Source organism: Adiantum capillus-veneris, chromosome 14 (assembly GCF_014529385.1).
Source record: "Adiantum capillus-veneris isolate H3 chromosome 14, ASM1452938v2, whole genome shotgun sequence".
Classification (NCBI taxonomy): domain Eukaryota; kingdom Viridiplantae; phylum Streptophyta; class Polypodiopsida; order Polypodiales; family Pteridaceae; genus Adiantum; species Adiantum capillus-veneris.
The window spans coordinates 119314203-119336253 of NC_140944.1; positions in this window are offsets into that span (position 1 = coordinate 119314203).

The following is a 22051-nucleotide window of genomic DNA, read 5'->3' on the forward strand; positions in this document are numbered from 1 at the left end:
CCACAAACCACCACACAAGGCACACCTACTACCACTGCCTGTCTCCTCCCTTACACACGCACACAGCCACTTAATCTCACTCTCTCACTCAAAACACCGTCGGTCCGGGGGGGCACACACATCCACACAGCCGGCATCGAGGAGAAACATGAAAGAAGGAGAAAGAGAAGGGGGGAAGGGGAAACAATAGCACGGGACAACAGAGGCTCAATTGCACTTTACCAAACACGTAAACATGCTTACACTTCCATCACCATGGCCATTTTCACAAGAAAATACAAAGGGGTTTGAAAGGCACACTCCTCTGTCAGAGAGCTCCACTTTGCAGGCTTCAAAATGGCCCAAAATCCAGGAAAAAAGCTAGGCCAAAAAGCTAAGAAGAAGCCCCTCATTTGATTAATTTTTTACTTTTATAGGGGGGGTCTTCAATTTGCGAAATTGCTATCTAATTGGTCCATATGGCACCATTTTTGGTATCTTTTGGGAAGGGGGCACCGTCTTGATCCATCTACTCCCTTCTCTCTTTTGCACTTTGGGGGGGGGGGGGGGGGGGGGGGGGGGGCATTAGTGATTTGGCTATTTCCCCCTATCCTTTTCATCATTTTTGAAACTTTTTTCCCTTCAATTTTTACCCCTCTTGTGGCCTCATCCTTGCACTGCTCTATTGGTTTGATTTTTTGACCTTTTCTTGTCTGGTCCATACCGGCCTCCTCCCTCTCTCTTTCCTTTTCTCTCTCTTTAATCCTCTTCTTTGCCCTTTGGTCTAGCTGGCACCTTGCCTGGTCTTGATTTGTCCGGCCTCAACTGGCCCTTTGGTCTTTGGTCCACTTGGCCGCCCTCGGTATCTATCTCCTTCTCCCACACTTATTGTCCGCGGGACAACCCACTTGGTTCACTTCTAACCGCCCGACAATTCTCCCTCTTTGGCTCGCTTCCCCGCTGCAGGAACCTCCACTCAACAGGCGTTGGGGAGGCATTAGTGAGGTTGCTAATGCTCTCCCCGCCAAAGCCTTCCAAAATGGGGCCTTCAAATTATTGGCCATGGAATCGGGCCCCTCCAAGGTAGTGCCACATCATTATCGGGCACCGCCAGCGAGCCCTGCCCACCACCAATCTCCTCACGCTTCACAAGGGCGCGCCACCCCTTCCATCCAAAAACGCCAGCTGTGCCACCCTGCGCAGCGGCTGAGCTTCGCCACCCACACGGGCGCCATCGCCAACAGCCCCCTCGGAGCTCGCCACAACTTTCTTGCATACCGAAAGGAGACTCACGGCCAGGTGAAGTACTCCTAGAATTCACCTGCTGAATCAACATGTGGGCTTAACCGCGGCCACGTGGCAGATTCCCGTGAGTCCTCTCCAATCTCCTTTAAATTCCCCCCCTTTTAACAAAAAAAAAGTCTTTTTTGCTTGCATCGGATGCCCTGCCATATCCTGCTTAGTAAGCCTATGCACCGGCCATTAAACCCAACCAAAACCCTGCATTCCAATCTCCAAGCTCACATACCAACCCTGCATTGTGATTTTAACCCGCGACCTCGATCAGTGCATCCCAAATCGGGAAAAAACATTTGACTCCTCACACTTGCCACAAACCGCCAACTTCGGACGAGCATATCTCCGTGCTCCAAACCCCGATCCATGTGCCGTCGCTTCCTGCTAGCATCATACAATGCATACTACCCACGAGACACCTGGCGAGCTCCTAAAAACACCAGATGGTGCATTTTTCAATGCGGGAAAATGGGCTCAAACCCGGACCTCGGAAAATCTTGAGCTGACCATATCTTGCTAACCAGAGCTCCGATTCGCAATCCGAAAAGAAAGGCATGCTCCATAACTCAAGCTCCACACATGTATACACTGACTTCAGCCCGGCCACCTGTCCCTAGCTTCCCTGTCCGTCGGGGATCTGCTATACTCTTCCTTTAAACTTCATTATCTTGAGCATCCGGGCTCCATTTGATGAGTCATCTGGACCGGCTTGAAAAGCACACTGAAGACCACATTCTAGCACATAAAACCCACAACTCGGACACAAAAAGCCACCAACCTGCTTGAATCTTTGCAGCACACCTTTGGCCTAAAAAAACACATCTACCATACTTTCCCGTTACCCTTTGGCTGCCTAGGGCCTTGGCACCTGTCCTAGCCTTCTGCACTGCACTCGACTGCTACCTCTGCCTGGCATAGACCATCTCCTACCTGGGACTAGCTTTGGCTGCACCATCATTGCCCACCCTCTCGTTGAACATTTATGTTCAACCACACATGGCCTTATTGTACTAAAAAACTGCACACCAAAAATAGACTCTCTGTACACTACAAAACTGCCTAGCATATATACAAGAAACTAGCATCTGCTACCCACCACCTTTGCTCATGCGGGTTGCCCAACCCCCTGGTTTATCTATTATCAACCGCGTGGATCAAACACTTTTCATTGAACTCTTCTATCCACCTGCAACAACCTTGCATAGTGCCACACCAAGGCACATATCCAACCACATAGCCAAACTGCCAGCATCATACCTCTACTACTCCAAGCACTCCTTGGAAAATTTCCCACTCGCAACCAAGTTCCTCCAAAAACATCGATTAGAGCGTCCTTGTGCTCATCCTCGAAAGACCTACTTGTACCATCACTTGCACCAAACAAACCTAACATATCTTACCCGCCCTCCCATCCATGTAAAGCTAGATCCTCGTCTAGCAGATTCTGTGTCTGCTCAACAACACACTGCACAACTTCTTTTATCACCATTCCTTTCAACCACCACTCACAGACCTCCTTAGAAAGCTTGGACACTGACTTGGAATCCGGATCACCTGTCATGAAGTCAATTCCAGCATCGTTGAGCTCCTCAACGTCAATTGGCCCTTCAAGGTCAATTAGCACCGTCTGCTTGTCGACTGCAATCACTTGCTCTTTTATCGCTGCTTCATCAAGCTCTGCCAAGGAAGAGAGAAACTCGTTCTCTATCACATTATCCTCGTCCTCTCCCATAGGTACAACTGCTTCACACCTTTTAGCAAAATTTTGCACCTGCTGCACCACTATGACATATTCTACTGCTATCTTCATCAACATGGCCATTTGCATGGTACTGCACACCAGGTTTACCTGCCCTTCATCATGTGTAGGTCTAGACTGCTCCATTTGGTCTTCACTAAGCACTTCGGCTTGCACTTCATGCTTCTCATCGCACACATTGACTGCCTCTCCACTCACATGTAAGAGGTCGAACTCATCATACCTGGATTGGGATACTCGATCTCCCAACTCATGTCTGCGTCCATAGAGCTACTGTCACTCGACCCAGTGTCCTCTTTGGTTTCAATCGCGGGAACCTCCTCTAGCTTCACCACTTCAACCTCATCTGCAAACCACACTCCTTGCTCAATACCGCACTTCAATGGAGCTTCAACAGCTGCACTCGAACTTGGCAGCACTTCCTTTGTCCACTCTGGAACCACCTGCAGTTCCTCCACAACTGGAACCGCTCTAGCTAGCATCTTCGGCATAGGAACCATCCTGTCTCTTTGCAGCCAAAGAACCCCTGGTTCTTCTTGCACCTGCACTTCTCTTTGCCCCACCTGTGGCTTGGCTACCACCGCATCACATTTCTTTGGCATCAATGCACCTTCCAAACACCGCCTTGCCTCGTGCTTCTTCAAAATCTTCTTGGTTTGCTCTCTCGCTAGAGCTACCGCGTCTTCATATGACATTGGGCCATCTACCTCCACCTTATCTCGCACCTGCTCATGCAGGCAATCCATGAACTTACACAATTTCAAAAAACTGGCATTTTTTGCAGCAATTACCTGGATCAATTTTCCCCAAAGGGCTTCGAACTCCCACTTAAACGCTTGAAAATCACCTTCCAAGCTTTGCTTCAAACTCTCCAGCTTCCACTTTACCTCATCTAGCTACGCATCCGCTACGAATCTGCTTCAAAAAGCCGCCTCCAGGGATTCACAATCTGCTTTTTCTTCCTTACCCAGGCCATCGAACCATAGCCTTGCTTTACCACAAACCATGAGCGGGAACACATATACTGCACCATCTTCTCTTGATAAACCTCTTTTCAACACGAACAATCCGTAGTCTTGAAGCCAAGTTTTCGCATCTTCAACCCCAGTGAAAATGAAAAATCCCGTCCAAGCCATCACTAGCAGCACATGCTCTTCAAGGGCCGCACCTTCGGCATCACCAAAATCAACGTTTTGACTTCAACTAGGAGCATCAACATACTCCTCCATGGGGGCACCACAAGATGGAGAGGGGGAATGGGGGAACACAACCGCCACAAACACAAGGGCCTCTCTATAGCTCAGGGTATTCACAACACCCCTATCCTCTCGAAAAACACCTCCAAAGACACACTCTACACTAGCAGACCACCGCCTGCTCAATTTCCACTGCTCACACACTCCACAAACCACCACACAGGCACACCTACTACCACTGCCTGTCTCCACCCTTACACACTGCCTGTCTCCACCCTTACACACACACACAACCACTCAATCCCACTCTCTCACTCAAAACACCTTCAGTCCGGGGGCGCACACACATCCACATAGCCGGCACCAAGGAGAAACATGAAAGCAGGAGAAAAAGAAGGGGGGAAAGGGAAACAATAGCACGGGACAACAGAGGCTCGATTGCACTTCACCAAACACGTACACATGCTACTACCATTGCCTGTCTCCACCCTTACACACACACACAGCCACTCAATCTCACTCTCTCACTCAAAACACCGTCAATCTGGGGGGGCACACACATCCACATAGCCGGCACCAAGGAGAAACATGAAAGTAGGAGAAAAAGAAGGGGGGAAGGGGAAACAATAGCACGGGACAATAGAGACTCGATTGCACCTCGCCAAACACGTAAACATGCTTACACTTCCATCACCATGGCCATTTTCACAAGAAAATACAAAGGGGTTTGACAGGCACACTCCTTTGTCAGAGAGCTCCACATTACAGGCTTCAAAACGGCCCAAACACCAGGAAAAAAGCTAGTCGAAAAAGCTAAGAAGAAGCCCCTCATTTGATTAATTTTTGACTTGTATAGGGTGGGTCTTCAATTTGGGAAAATTGCTATCTAATTGGTCCATTTGGCACCCATTTTTGGTATCTTTTGGGAAGGGGGGCACCGCCTTGATCCATCTGCTCCCTTTCTCTCTTTTGCACTTGGGGGGGGGGGGGGGGGGGCATTAGCGATGTCGCTATTGCCCCCTATCCTTTTCATCATTTTTTTAACTTTTTTCCCTTCAATTTTTACCCCTCTTGTGGCCTCATCCTTGCACTGCTCTATTGGTTTGATTTTTTGACCTTTTCTTGTCCAATCTATACCGGCCTCCTCCCTCTTTCTTTCCTTTTCTCTCTATTTAATCCCGGCCTTTGCCCATTGGTCTTGCTGGCACCTTGCCTGGTCTTGATTTGTCCGGCCTCAGTTGGCTCTTTGGTCTTTGGTCCACTTGGACGCCCTCGGGCTCTATCTCCTTCTCCCACACTTATTGTCCGTGGGACAACCCAATTGCTCCACTTCTAACCGCCCGACAATTCTCCCTCTTTGGCTCGCTTCCCCGCTGCAGGAACCTCCACTCAACAGGCGTTGGGGAGGCATTAGTGAGGTTGCTAATGCTCTCCCCGCCAAAGCCTTCCAAAATGGGGCCTTCAAATTATCGGCCATGGAATCGGGCTCCTCCCAGGTAGTTTCACCTCATTAGCGGGCACCACCAGCGAGCCCCGCCCACCGCCAATCTCCTCACGCTTCACACGGGCGCACCACCCCTTCCAGCCAAAAACGCCATCTGTGCCGCCTTGCGCAGTGCCTGAGATTCGCCACCCACACGGGCGCCATCACCAACAGCCCCCTCGGAGCTCGCCACAACTTTCTTGCATATCAAACGGAGGCTCATTGCCCAGGTGAAGTACCCCTAGAATTCACCTGCCGAATCTGCATGTGGGCTACCCATCGAGTCATGTAGTCTTCACCCACTATGATGTACAGTTTACCTGATTAGGCCCTTGGTAAAGGACCGATTGCATCTATTCCCCATTTCTCAAATGGACCATATGAGATGATAGGAGTTTGTGGCTCGTAGGTTAATGTACGATCACTGGCCACTTGACAAGCCTTATATATTTTACACCAATGGTGTACATCCCTGTTCAAGCTAGGCCAAGAGTATCTTGCTTGTAGAATCTTCCTAATGGTGATATCTAGAGCAAAATCACCGCCGCAGACGCCATCATGGAAACTTGAAATTACCTCTGCGATCTCACTGGAGGTTGTCACCTGCCTGAGAATTTGATCCTTGCCCTTACAATACAAGTGGTCGTTTACAAGGTAGTACCTAGTAGCCTTCCTTACCAGCCATTTTCTGGCCCTTGGTGTATCCTTTCGGACATTCTTCAGTTTGATGGCCCCTACGGGAACGTCTTGTATTCTTTCTTTGGCTAGAGCATCTGCCTCCTGATTTTTTTCTCTGAGGACATGAATTAGTTTCACTGCTTCAAACTTCTTTAGAAGGTCCTTAACTTGGCGTAGTTGACCAAGTAAAACCTAATTCTTACAAACCCAGGTTCCATTTATCTGCCTTATCAAAAGCAAAGCATCCCCAAACACATTTAGGCGTTGAATTCCTTGTGAAATACATTTTTCCAACCCAAGGCATATTCTGCTTCATTGTTGGAGTGGGAGTGTAATAATTGCCCAATGGAGAACCTCCGTGGGGGCACCAAATGACGGGAGCAAAGTGAACCCCGAACCCCAACGGCCTCTAAAACGCCAAGGGCCGAATGGCGCGCCTCGAACCTATCACAATAAAGAGAACAAGGGACTCCACCTACCTTTGAACGGCTAGGACGCAAACCACGATGATATGAACACCGCAAACTTACACACACACACACACACACACACAGATTTGCAAATGGTAAAAAACCTCGGGAGTGTGAGGGAGACTTATTTCTGCAGTATTTACAAATGGCACGCCGTGGTGATAGAGAGGTAGGGAGAAAAGATGGTGCAAACTACTTGGTGCGTTCTCTAAGACGACTCAATGATTGTGAAGCTTGCTATCAAGAGCGTGTATACGCGTATGCATTGACCATTGGAGTCGAGAGATGGACGTGTCTCCCTTTGCATGGTGCAATTCCCAAGGCAAACCCAACACACAAGCCCCCTCCCCATGATGGTGATAGTGTCAACTTTTCCCACTACACTCTACCAAGTGCTGACTTCTCATGAACTACCCCCCCCCCTGATAGTGACCTCTCAGTGCCAATTTATAGGTGTTGGCTGCTTGGATTATGATAATCCCGGTGTGATTAGGGTAAGCTTAATCGAGGAGACAAAGCAAGTGGTGGGCCCGGTGTGGTTGACCCTTGCTTTGTTTTGGGAGGTTATTAAAAGATGAGAATCTCTAGGTGGGCCTTTGTGACCATCACTTAGAGAGAGGAAATTTTTACAAAGTGGGAATTTTACAATGGCTTGGTTGAAAACTGAAGAAATGATGAAAATACCCTATAAATTACTGAAAATGGAGTCGTGGTTGCGTGTTGCCGATGAATGGTGTGTTGCCGGTGCGTCGTTGTAGAGAGTACTTCTTTTCGGGGTCGGCCGGGGCATGCCTTCGACGCGTTTCCTCTTTTTGTTGTTGGCGGCTCATGCTTTGGGTGTTCCTTATGTTTGTCGATGTCATAATGGCAGACCTCCTTCAGGTTTTTTTGTATTTATGTGCGTATATGCGTGTTTGTACGTATGGGTGCATGTGGACGAATGTGTGTGATTATATGTATATGTGGGTGCGCATGCGTGAGTGTGTATGTGTGTATTTTTATGTGCGCGCAAGCGTGTGTGGGAATGGGCTTGTATAATATATATTATATATAATTTTTCTTTTTTTTTCGGCTCTGTTGACGGCGGCCTGCTACGCGAAGATGTGGTGGTTGGGGGGGGGGGGGGGGATGGTGTGTGTGTGTGTGGTGTGTGTATAGAGAGAGAGAGAGAGAGAGAGAGAGAGAGAGAGAGAGAGAGAGAGAGAGAGAGAGAGAGAGAGAGAGAGAGAGAGAGAGAGAGAGAGAGAGCTTACTGCAGACGGGGGCCGTAAACGGAGAGCGAGAGAGAGAAGGGGGTTGGAGGTGGTGAGGGAGGGAGAGTATGAGGGTGTGTGTGTGTGTGGTGTGGGTGTGTGGTGTGTATGTAGAGAGAGAATGGGCTCCGGCTTCTTGCACTTCACCTTCGGACTGAGAAGAGCGAGAGGGAGAGAGAGAGAGAATTCCGGTTGGGGCTCAGCGTGCATAATGCGCGAGAGAGGGAGACGGAGGTGAGGTGGGTGTGGATAAGAGAGAGTGAGAGGGTTCTATGGCGGATGCCCACCGTGGGGGGGGGGGGGGGGGGGGGGGGGGGGGGGGGGGTGGGGAACAGAGTGTGTGAGTGAGGGGGGGGAGGGTGTCTTATTCTCTATCTTGCATGGTGTCTTATGAACGAGAGGAGGGGGGGGGGGAAGTCAATGGTGTGGGGGGGGGGGGGGGGGGGGTGGAAGAGGGTGGGGATAGCGGGCCAAAGGGGGGGGGGTGGAAGAGGGTGGGGATAGCGGGCCAAAGGGGGGGGGGGGGGGCGGGGGGGGGGGGGGGGGGGGGGTAATGAGGCCGAGGGGAGGGTGTGAGACGAGCGGGTGGGGAATAGAGGGGGAGAATATAAGCAGGCCAAGGGCTTGCATAGAGGGCGAGGGAAGGAGTGTGTGAGGGGGACGGGTGTGTGGATAAGAATACGGGAGTGCGGGAGTTCACATGCGGCTCGGGCTCGGTGTAGCGGAAGCGCGAGAGAGAGAAAGCAAGAGAAGGGGGGGTGGGTGCTCGAGGCTTGCGCCTGGCTAAGGGTGGTCAGTGAGGGGGGGGGGGGGGGGGGGGGTATTGGGATCAACAAGGTGTCGATAAGAGAGAGAGGATTTTGGAGAGAGATACGTAGGGAAAATCAGAGAGAGAGAGAGAGATCTCAGTCGATGCCCGCCGGGGGAATAAAACTACAGGGAGAGAGAGAGAGAAAGAGAGAGAGAGAGAGAGAGAGAGAGAGAGAGAGAGAGAGAGAGGAGAGAGAGAGAGAGAGAGAGAGAGAGAGAGAGAGAGAGAGAGAGAGAGAGAGAGAGAGAGATGGGTATCTGAAACCGAGGGCGGCCGGCTAGGCTGGGGCATGGACAAGCGGGGGCCTGAGGGTGATAAGGCTGGCCAATCGAAAGGGGGGGGGGGGGGGGGGGGTGCCATGCCCGTAGAGGTGTCGTGAGGTTGACCAGGCGTTGCTGAGCCTTCCAATAGTGTCGCCAAGGCTCCAGCAGAGGAAAAATAAGTTTTTTTTTTCTTTTTTTCTTTGATTTTCAAAAATCGGCCATCAGTTGCATTGGTAGGTGTCCCCCACTAGGACCTACTTTGGGGGAAAGGAATTGAATAACTGCAAGGGTGTCACTTTGAGAACCGACATCTATTCGGAGCATGTCATACAATGATACTTGTTGAAAGGTATTTTTCAAGATAGTTTTCGCAGTAGGGTTATTTTTTTTGGATCAAAGCCTTTTCTTTCCCCTTGATCTGTAGTAGGTCATCAACTACTTGTAAGCAATCCTTATCAATATCTGAGAGCAGAGATGAAGATCCTCTCTTTGGAAATAGGTAATGGCTTGCTAACCTCTAGAAAGTGGGTATTCACTAGTGACATAATGTGTGGGGGAGTTGAACTTGCTGGAATGCTAAGACTAGAGTTACCCTATATGTCTGAATGAGGGCACCCATAGGCTCCTCTACCAACTGTATCTATTCTTGAAGGGAAACCACATGGACAGAAGGTGGTGGCTCAGGGATGGTGGTAATTGCTATTAGATTGATCTTGGGAAAGGTAAATTCATTTTGGCTCTGACTTGGGCTCGAAGATGTGGATGCACAAAGTTTGGGAAAATACTTATTGTAGTGATTCTTAGCTTCAATGCTATGACAATAGGGAGGGGATCCTTCAGGCAAGAAGAATTTTCTTTGGCAATGCCCATATTCCCTGCATCTTCAGTAGCACAAAATGGACCGATTGGATCCAGGTGAGTCGAAGGGCAAGGTGGTCCTTGCTCTTGGTGCATGGAGATGGATGCGGAGGTGTAAAAACTTTGAGGGAATGAGGGAGCATTCACATGATAAAACCTCTGAGATGAAAAAGTTATCTACATACCTTGCATAGGAGGGGTTGTCAGCAAAGGTGGCATGTAGTTTGTATGGCCATAGAGGAAAACCATGTTGGATGAAGGTGCTAGCCCCTATTAAAGAGTAGGACCAAGAATTTGTTCTCTGTCGCAATCCCTTTAGGTAGTAGCAATCCTTGTCTTCATGTCCAAAATTTTCACAAAAGTGGCAATAAGCCCAAAGGGGGCATTCATGTGGAGGGTGCCCTCAAGAGTGGGATGAGTTACACCATACCACATCCTTAGACTCCTGCTTAGTCTTGAGCTCTTCTAGCTCCCGCTTGATCTAGTCCAAAGCCTCTTGATGTGGAAGCTTCTCCTATTGAAGAGTCCTCCTGAAGAGCTCGTTGTAGCTTTAGTGCTTCTAGTTCCCTGCGTAAGAAGTCAAGGGGTTAGACAGACTTTCCAAAAGTAGAGAGGTAGTCTATACCTGCGGGGAGTCATTCAATATCCTCCTTCTATCCTAGTAGCAACAAAAAAAAAACTCCTCTAGTGTGGCTTCAAGTCAAAGACTCTCTCAAAGTTTTTATTGAGAAGTCTTGGGGAGAGCCTTCTCCACCCTCTTCTTGACCATGAATTCTCCAGGTTGCTGGGGAAGCTTGGTGACCAAAGACTTGGTTCTAGCCATGAGTTCTACAAAAGTCTCATTCGGTTGGAGCATTAAAGTTTTGCAACCTCATCCAAAAACTTCTCTTGAAAGTCACGTGATCTGAAAGCTTCACATAACTACTGCCTTGGTGTTTCCCAAGTAGTAAAGTGGCTCACCGTAAACTGAATGTACCATTTATCTACTAAGTCATCCAAGGTTGATGAAAAGAGCACTAGGCAATCTTCTTCTCTCTTGAGGCCACGACCCCTACAGAAGGATACAAATGTCTTCGCATGGTCGACTACATCCTCTTTGGAGAGTCCTCTGAAAGTCGAAAAGTTTATGTTCATCTTAACCAGAGCGCTTGTGAGATCCTTCATGGTTGCCTACTCAAGAGCTTGTTGCTGGAGAGATTTTTGTAACACAATGTGTGAGAACTGTATTGGGGAAGGTGACATGGGAGGTGAATAACTGGCTGAGGGAATGGAGGTAGATGAGTGGGAGGGTAGGGGTGATGGGTCTAGTAGACTTCTACTTGGTATGAAAGGTTGACACTTTCTGTCATTGTACTTTAGAGGCATCAATAGTGGGCTTTATTGATCTTTAAACTACCTTGTATTGTCATGCAACAACAAAAACCCCACCCAAGATCTGGGAGCAGAGACCCTTGAACTAGTTGGATGGTCTAGACCCACTAGACCAGACCCAACCAGACCAATCCTCTAGATAAGGGTAAGAGAGGATCTAAGGGGAGTCACTATGACAAAAAAATGACTATCATGTGTGTTTAACAGTAGGGATTATTTTATTCTATAATTTCTCCTAGATTTACATACAAAAGGGTGTTGAAAAAATGACATTAAAAAGAATTTACAGATTGAATAGGAAAAGGGTTCCTTTTACTACTTCATAGCTATGGGGTTTTATAAATAGTCCTTGAATTCATGTGATATATAGATTTTTACATATAGTGATCCCCACCCCCCCCCCCCCCCCCCCCCCCCCCCCCCCCCCCCCCCGAGGAGAGGATAGACCTAGATAGACTAGGGCAAAGCTAGTCTAGGGAAAATTTGGACTAGACCAAAGCTGGAGTTGGGTGGAGCTGGTCTAGACCACTCCTCTAGATAGAGATGAGAGACTAGGACAAACCTGGTCTAGACCAAGCGGGTCCAGGGCAAAGATGGACCAGACAAGTACTACTAAGGTGAAGTGTAATGGAAATGGCCTATGAACTTTGAGAGTAGAGGACTTATAAAATTAGATGAAGCACTTTTGTGAGACTACTTTGTGAGCATAGCCGGTGAACTTAACTGATGGTAGCAGCATAAACATGGTACTTAGTTAACTTGGCATGAACAATACTTTTGCAAGAGAGAGAGTTTAGAGAACATGACAATAGTTGAGGAACAAATTCATACGGAGCCGGTCCCTCCTCCAATAGGCATTTGTATTATAGTTTCTCCCATCAAGAGAGACTTGGTACAATACAATCTTTGTGTTCCTTGTGACCTAGGTGATGCAATGAAGATGGAAAGCTTCATGCATCACAAGAATAACATAAACTTTGTAGAAATCATTAACTATCCCAAGCCTCAGTCCCAAGGCCTCAAACACCTTTGAAGGTAGAGAGAGCTAGCGGGGATTGAGGATAGGGAAGAGGAAGAAGAAACATTCCATAGGAGAAAGAAATAGTTCCTCACTTATCATTACTCTTCTTTCTAGCATACATAATAGCATAGTAATGAAGATGGAGAAGATGGAAAGCTTAAGCATTGAAGCATTACTCTTGGTTGGATTTGCATTAAATAGCCAAGACTGTTGATGTAGGCTCTCACTTCTCACAAGCTTGGAGAAGGAGGTGGTGTTCCTCAACTTTCACCAAGTGAGAATGTTCCACAAAATGGGTGTGTGTGTGGTGTACATCCCCCTAGCACCCCCCTTGCTTGCTTGGGGCGAGTTGCAACTTTTCCACATGCTGCAACCTCATTGGACCCCTCTCCCCCTAGCCAATCACATGCAACATGCAGTCAAGTGAGAGAGAGAGAGAGCTTGAAAATATCTAGATATTTGTTGGATGGAACTAGAAGCTCATTGGACCCTCTTTAGCCCAACCAATAGCATTCAAGCACACCATGTGGTTAAGCTTAGTGAGAGTCTGAGATGTGACCCATGTGCCCTTTTAGAAAAGGGGTGCCCTTTGGGTGAGTGGAGGTTAGGTCAAAGATTCCCCTAACATTTGGACTTTCATGCATAGGAAGCTTCTCAAACAACTTCCTCATTAAGTTTGTAGGGTCTCTTTTTTACTCAAGCACCTTACCCCCATGCATAGAAAGCTTCTCAAGCAGTCTGTAAGGTCTCTTTTTGACTCAAGCACCTTACCCCCCATGCATAGGAAGATTCTCAAGCACCTTACTCATTAAGTATGACAAGTACCTCAAGTACCTTAGTCATCAAGCATGACAAGAACCTTAGGTGGAGTTCCCACCACAAGCTCAGCCCTAGCTTGCCTAAAGTCAAAGGCAAGTTTAGGCTGGGTTCCCACCTGAAGCTCAGCCCTAGCTTTCCTAAGGTCAAAGGTAAGTTTAGGTTGGGTTCCCACTTCAAGCTCATCCCTAGCTTGCCTAAGGTCAAAGGACTTTTAGCACTAACCATTGGAGGTCTTTAATGAAGCTAACTCTAAGGTATTTTAATCTCCATTAGTTAACCTTGCTCTTTGACATACCATCTCTCATTTGGGCCCCTTTACCATTGGCCCCGTGTTGAGATAGATCCGTAAGCACATGTCTATATTCTAATCCTTGTTCCCGTTTATTATCCCACATTAAATGTCCACTTTAATATGAGAAAATCATTTGGATTGGTTAGATATTAGATTAAATGACATGAAGCTGGACCAGGGCAAAGCTGGTCTAGGGCGACGATGAACTAGAGAAAAACTGGACTAGAGCAAAGCAGGTCTAGAGAAAGCTAGAGCACACCAGCAGACTAGGCAAGCAAAGGGCTTAACCATCTAGTTCCTCAAACAAGTATGCTCAGTGAAGTGGAGCGAGACTTTAGTTGAGGTTCACCAGGCATGACAAAAATGACAACACTTGTAGCAAGGAAACTGTGTGGTGCTCTCTAAAATGGGTGCTCCTAAATGTAATATGTATGGAATCTCACTCCAAGAGAAAGAAAACACAACACAACATTGAACTAGAAACTCATAAGACATAGCACATAGACTCATAACATCATGGAACTCGACTAGCTCATAGAACCATACAAGACTCTGGTTGGCAATACACTCAGCTCCAACCAATCCCAAGACTCACAGGTACAATGGGGAGTGTCTAGGCTCCAATGTGCAGGGAGAGTCCAAGTGTGCAGTGTTGGAGTCTAGATGCAAGACTCAACATTCTAGACCATTGAAAGAGGATGATGATCATCATCTTTTACGCTATAATCAACCACACAAATATGTATCATAAAGATCCACCAACTGCTAGCAAAATATCAAATCTAGTTAAGCCTATCTCCAAACTGTGGTGGTGAAGATCTGGCCACGGTGTCCACTAGAACACCACCTGTATCACTCTCACGTGTCACTACTCAGGCAAGAGTCCGTCCAACTTGAACTCTAGACCGACTGTAACTAACTACCCATCTTGTGCCAGTGACATTGTAGCCCTTGTACAAATTGCATGCCACAAGACCACTCACTGTCTTGGTGAGAGAGAGAACTATAATAAAAGGAAATATGAGCCAATTCAAGTAGCAAGTTGAACAATGCGGAGGTAATCCAATACACGAAAATATGCAGATGCAAAATGAAGTCTTACAAGGAAGTGGGAGACTGGGGCGCTATCCACAAGGAACCGGTAAGGGGCACAATTGGAACATCTCCAGGACCTTGGAAAAAATGGGGGTGGGTATGGTCTAAGGTGAGAGGGGGTGAACTAGCAGGTTATTAGGGGCTAGAGGGGTGGGCTAGGGGTTGTCAGGGGCTAGGGAGGTGGGCCAGGGGTGGGTAGAGGATGTGGGGGTGGGTATGGGATAGAGTGAGAGGGGCTAAACTAGCAGGAGGTTAGGGGCTAGAGGGGTGGACTAGGGGTGGGTAGGGGCAAGAGATGGAGATGGTGTGGGTAGGGGCAAGGTTAGAGTGTATAGGGTCTAGAGGGAAGGAGTGGGTAGGGGCAAGAGAAGTAGGGGGGGAGGGTGGGTAGGGGAAAGAGAAGTAGGGGGTGGTGGTGGGTAGGAGACAAAGAGAGAGAGAGAGAGAGAGAGAGAGAGAGAGAGAGAGAGAGAGAGAGAGAGAGAGAGAGAGAGAGAGAGAGAGAGAGAGAGAGAGAGAGAGAGATGTGGGTAGGGGCGAGAGCAGGTGAGGTGATGGGTAGGGGCGAGAGAAGTAGGGAGTGGGGATGGGTAGGGGCTAGGGGGTGGGTAGGGACAAGGGAGAGAGAGGAGGGGGGTTGGAATGGGCAAGAGAAATGGAGTGGGGGTGGGTAGGTACCAGGGGGAGAGGGCTAGAGTGAGAGGGTGTGGTTCGGGGGGTCATGGTGGACACGAAGGAAGCCCATTGTCTAGAAACACATTCTCTCATCATCCTCTGACATACTGAAGAGACCTGAAGTTGTTACTAGAAGTGCACAATCCATCACTAGCAGAGAGCCATCTTGTGATACCACTGCAGCTACACCACAATAGGACTCAAAGTGGCTAACAAAATTTTCTTGTCAATAGCAATATCTTTCTTTGACCACCTCCAAAGCTCGATACCATCATCAAATTTTGTATTGGTTTTCCCTGTGAATGGACTATGTAGAGAAAAGCAAGCTCGGTCCACTTTAACACAAAAGAAGTTATATGAATATGGATCTTCGATTTCCCACTTGGATACATCTACATGGTTGAGAAACACCAAGTGATCCCACAACCATACAACTGAAAGAACTTGTTGGGGCTTGCTAGAGCCACTCAAATTCATTTCTTGAGTTGGGTTTGAAGAGGGTATGGTTGAAGACATTTTTGTAGGTGAAGAGACTCTCGCCTTTTGGAACATAGAGACACCCGAGCTACTTCTTATGGCCATGTTTGAGGAAGATTGGCAAATGGTAGTGCTTTAGACACATAGTAGGCTGAAGATTGGGCTAACTCCTTTAAAGGATATTTTTTGCCTATGTTATGGTTTATAGGCTTACCATGTCAAGGTTTCCACCAAGGGAGAAGCTGCGATATAAGCCTTTATGACCTTCACACTTGCTATTGGATGAAGTGGCTCACTAAGCTCAACTACCGTAGAAAAAATGGAGATGGGAGTAGCCACACGCAAAGATTGAAGAGAGATTCCATAACAAGGCCAACTTGGTAGCTTCCAACCACTCCTACATGTCTTCTTTTGACCCATCAGGTGGAGTAGGCTACTCCAATTCAGGGTTAGACTCCATTGAGGAGGAACTATGTTACACCACTGGATCCATGTATGATTCAAGTTGAATGGGTTTCATTGGGTAGCTAGGAGTATGTATCGACATTGCATCATTTTCCCAATCATGCACTACTTTAGTGTGCAATAACCATAGTCTACCGATGAGCAAAGTAAATCCTCCCTCAACCCGGGAAGACAAACAACAACAAAATCCAAGCTAGAGGTGAAGTCTTGTACTTGCAAAGGCACCTTTTCGACTATGACCAATGGGTGGGTTTTCCTCTAGTCGGCCAACGTAACTGTGAGGGGAGCAAGTTCAGTAGGCTGTAGACCTAAGTCCAACATAGTGAAATGAGGCATCAGGTTGATACCAGATCCACCAACCACAATCACTCCTGAGAATTTACGCCCCAAAATGGACACAATGAGATGAGGGATTCTATAATCCATGAGGGGAGTAGCAGGATAGGACATCATATAGGACTTTGATGGCTGCACTGGGAGGTGCTCACCACTAGGACCTGCATTATACTTATCCATTATTGTGAAGTAAACGGATTCACCAACACGTGAATGGTCACCATAGTATAGTTATTCAAATTTCCCACTAATAGTCTATGTAAGCATTCTCTTTTCTCTCACACAATGGCACTATCAAACCTTTATTGATCAACACATCGCGCGTACGTTGCTTCTAGATTGCAAAATTTGTGCCATCAAACTTTTTAATGTAGTACTCATCCTTGTCCGAAGCACTACTAGAAACCACATTTTAAGAGAACGTAACAGAAGACTTGTGGTGAGATTTCTAGGAGAATTTTGACATAGTTGAATCCCCTGTAATAGGAGCAAAGTATTAAAACAATATGCAACAAAATCACTGTGTGAACAATCAAGTGTGCCAAGGATTCGCAAGAAAAATCCGACAAAGTCTCCTCTATTCAAGGAGTGATATCTCAATTCAAAACAAATGTAAAACAACACAAGATCAAATGCTCTCAAAGCATGTAATGGCATAACATGATAACATAAACCACTAACAAAGCATGGATGGCCACCAACTTGGCATAAAAAGCAAGTATATCTATCTATATAGCTAAGCATGTAACCATAGATGCCATACATGTGCCAAAACAAGTATGGCAGTAACAAGCTCTCTAAAAGTTGTAGAGAATAGTGAAAAACACCTGTAGCAAATAAGGGCTATGCCCCCTGTGAACCTGCCTCCACCTATATCTGTGAGCTGACATGGATATGATGAAACTCAAAGAAAATCAATCTCTAAACCACATAGAGCATGCATCATTATGCACTCTTGTGTGTGTCAAGACATTGCTTGTTAAAGATGCCAATGCTGGAAGCACTGAAAGGAGATGCTGACGTGTTCTCTCTCCCTCCCTCACTCTATGTTAAAATCACCGATGCCGCGAATATGAGGGGAGATAGCGAGGAGCCTTGATGCTGGAAAAGATCCACCAACAGCTGAAAATAGTAACGTATGTGTGTGTGTTGCGTAGAGCCTCCTCCACACACACCCATGATGTTGAGAGGTGTAGGTTGACAGCTTCCTTCTCTCTTCTCTTGCTTCTTCTTCCTTGCCAAAGGTGTGTGTGCATGTGGGTGTGTGTGTATGTGCGTACACCCACACACACACACGCACGTTTTTACTGCTAGCAAACACCTGAGAAATCATGCTCTCGCTCACCATCTCCTTGCTTTCTCCCTCCGAGTTCGTATGTTGATAGCATATTTTAAACTGTTGAAGCCTCTATGCAATATGCTTGAAATTGAAGCGTTTCTTGACATAAGGACAACTGATATATAAAACATGATGGAGCCTTTGTGCTCATAGCCAATGAATGCTCCTACCGACATACAATGTCATGGAAAAGGAGAATCAACCTTGTCAATCCTCTACAAATAATAGACCTTGTCGAATTGTACATTGTATTGAGAATCATAAAACTACCTTAGATTGCCCAACTTGTCTTGATAGGAGCAACTTTTTCTTACCAAGCTGGTATTGTAGAAAATTCTACAAGAGTTAATAAGTCCAATATTGTAAATTTAACTTGCTTATTGACTTGCTCGAATCACCATCCTTGGCACCGAAATCCGTATCAGCCCTTGGTGTGGTTTGTTTATGCTGTCTAGAAGCCTTGCTTCACCATGTACAATCGCATCCTAATTGATCTAATAATATCGAAGTCTGGCTTCTTAAATTGTAACAAATGGTTGTCCATACTGAGCATCTTTTCCTTCTTCATCAAGCAAAGGCATGATAGAAAACGCTATGCCTTTCCAAGAATAGGCCTTGCCTTGCCTTATTACAATTGGATGACTTACCAACTCTTGTTGTGATTATTCTTGCCTGCCCTGGGGCAAGATCTTTTGCCTATAGCCTTGCTAATTGTCCTCGCATTTGCATGATATAGCTTAAAATGAAAACCAATTTCCCATATCGAGAAAGACCCAATTGTTGCAGATCTTTTGCTTATACAACTGATTTGAGCACTTCAAATTCTCCAAGAATTCGCACTTTGCCCAAGCTGGAGCTCGTGTACAGATTAATTCTGATGTCGATCTTATAATATGTAGAAGCTAATCTATGCATGCAAGCTTGGTCGACTTTTAGGGATGTAGGGTTTTTTTTTGTTGGGTCATCTTGCATGTGGCAAATTCTTGTCTTTCCCCTTGCATGCCCCATGGCTTACATAGAATGACTTCTGCAGAGATTTAAGGTTGCAAAGTCGATCCCCATGCATGCAACCATGGTTCTCCACAATCACCACCATGCCTTGCTTGGATTCGGCATGGCTTTTGTGATTGCCTGCAATTTCGAGTTTCTTGTTGTAGTTGACTCCATGACCGCTTGCCCTGGGCTGCATTGGTCGTCGCACCCGCAAAGCTGTGGCCTCCCCCATAGGATGGGCACCCAGTTGTGTTTAAAAATGTGAACGGTCCACACAATCACAAGAACTTATAGCAATTTTCACACTTTTAAGTCTCACAAGAGAAAAAATTCACTGCTCTTATCACACAAGTGGCTTTTCTTTGCCATGTGATGAAAAACGTGGTGGTTTTCAAAGGAATTTTTTGCACTTGTGCTCTTGTTTCACACATGTGAATCTTTAAAATGACACAAGTGAAAAGTTCCTTTCACTTTTCTCATAAGGCAAAATGTTTCACTCACGTGAATATAAACTTTCATTGTTGAGATATTTATCACCACTTTAATAACTTCTGGAGCATAAATTCCACACAATAAACAAAACAGCACATTTCCAAAAGAGATCTCTTTGAACGAATTAAACAATTTAAAGATTCATATAACCTTCCAATGTGAGACATTTTCTTCTTCAAAAACATCCAACGTAGAAATACTGAGCACTCAAAAGGTGCAATCGATTGTGCTTCAAAGTAATGATAGTAGAGCCAAAATTACCTAATCTACAAGCCACTGATTTTTAATGATTTGTGTCAAAACCTGTGACTTCATCAAGCACCACTAAATCCACCTTTGCTCACACTTGCACATTGCAGACTTATATTTATTGTGCCCTCATGACAATACCTATGTCACTTTCTCTCCCTTAGGGAGTTTCTTTCGTTGCAAACAAGTGGCCATTTGCGCTACCACACAATGCTATCAATGTTTGCAAATGGACATAGCTCTACTCTAGGTACATGATGACTTTGCAAAGGACCAAAGAAAAGCTTTAGCTACCACAATAAACATCTATAGTCAGAGCTGATGCGAGGCCAAGTTTGAGAACAAGGTATCCAAACAGACAGCTTTAATATTATAAGCCTCTATGATAGCGCTTGACACTAGCAAAGAAGAGCAACAATTTATTTTGGTGTGTGTGTGTGTTGCGGGGGGGGGGGGGGGGGGGGGGGGGGGGGGGGATGATAAATATTGCATTGTAAGTTGCAAGGCAGTTATGCTAGACTAAGAGTGTGAAGTGCCAACAACAATAGGTAATATTTTTTGCTAGGCCACGATAGATTTTGGATGCCAAAATGAAAGGGTTTCTTACATAGTCAGAGTTGAGATATTTCCTTCTAGAACAGAGCTATTGTATGGCAAATTTTCCCAATTCTTTTACAACTTCACTTCATTCATTCTTCCTTGAGCAGTAGAGCTCAATGTGTGGATCAATAAACAATTACTAGAATTTTTTGTATGACTTCACGAGTACAAAATAGATAAACATTACATAATAATATTTCTATTTGCATATAGGCAAAACAATTGTCCTTTAGAGAGCTTAATAGAGACAAAGAAACGAGGCTCTCTAAACTAACTTGTAAGCAATAATTTCTTTTAAACAAATTAACATAAGGGTGTCTTTACACCACCAAGCTTTGTAAGAAAATCAAATGAAATTCAGCCCATTATTCCTTGTACTTGAGGATATTTTATGCTACCAAAACATCAGTTGAATAACATTTGGAAATCTTTTACACAGTTGCATGAGACTCTTGCTTCTGTCTTCATGATTTTGGAGGGTATCGCGCACCCACCTTCAAAAAGGTCAGAGATGATCCTAGCTTGTTCCTCGATCTTCCCTTTGACGAACATAATCTGCAAGGTAGGTTTCTTAATAACCTTCGTGGATTAAGCAATAAAGTTTTGTAGATCAAGCAGTACAGTTTCATGTATCAAGAAATATGGTTTCCTTACTGCCTTTTCATTAAGCACATGAATGTGAACATTTTCATCGACGTTTCTTTAATCACCTGGATGGCAATTGCATCTCTGCTACCAAGGCTTCCCTTTTGAAATATTTCACTTCTACACTAGTAGTTGCCTAACACTGCATAGTTTCTTGCATACATCACACTGACCTACAAATATATCAAAACAAGTCAGCAACCAAATAGTATTCACTAGAAGAAAGGAGACAACATGTCATGAAACGCAACTAACATCACATTGACCTGCAAATATATCAAAACAAGTCAGTAACCAGTTAGTATTGGCTAGAACAACATGTCATGAAACGCAACTAACATCAAAACCTTTGTACAGCTTGAGGTGTACATGTGTCGCAAATCACCACATATATGATTGTTGACGCAAAAGATGTTTTTAAAATAGATTAAGAGGTATGGGTTAAGGTTGTTTCTATACAGAATCAAAGACGAAGTCTTCCCATTTAGAAGTGAAAAAATGAGTTGGATACACCAATCCATGAAAACCAAGTTTTAGTTGTAATTGAAGAAAGTGGTTCAGGGAATACGACACACAGTACACAATATCTAGCAAAAATAGGGGAACACAACAAAAGGAAAGATTGGTTGCTCATCTGGAAGAGTTGTAGCAGTGTCCATAGCCAATAGGGTTGCTCAAGAATCTGGTTGCAGGCTTGATGAAGACATTGGTTACATGATTAGGTTTGACAATTGCACGAGGCTTGAGACAATAATCAAGTAGATGATAGACGGAATGCTTATAGCCAGCCAACTCTCATTGCATTTTTCATCATGCTTGATGAAGCACATGAAACAACAATACATGCTGATGTCCTCTTCGGGCTGCTGAAGGATGTAATAAGGTAGAAAAAAGATTTGCGATTACGGTTACCTCAGCTACACTCGATGTTGAGAAGTTCTCTAGGTACTTAGAAGAACGTTTCTTGTCGAAATTCTGAATGTGCAAAACAACCAGAGAGTGAATATATAGATGTTGCACTTACTGCTGTTATGCTGGACATTTAACTGAGCCAGTATTCCCTTCTCTTTTTAAGATGACAGAAAAACATGATACGGCCCACCAGATCTTGTATGAGAGAATGAAGGGGTTGGGTC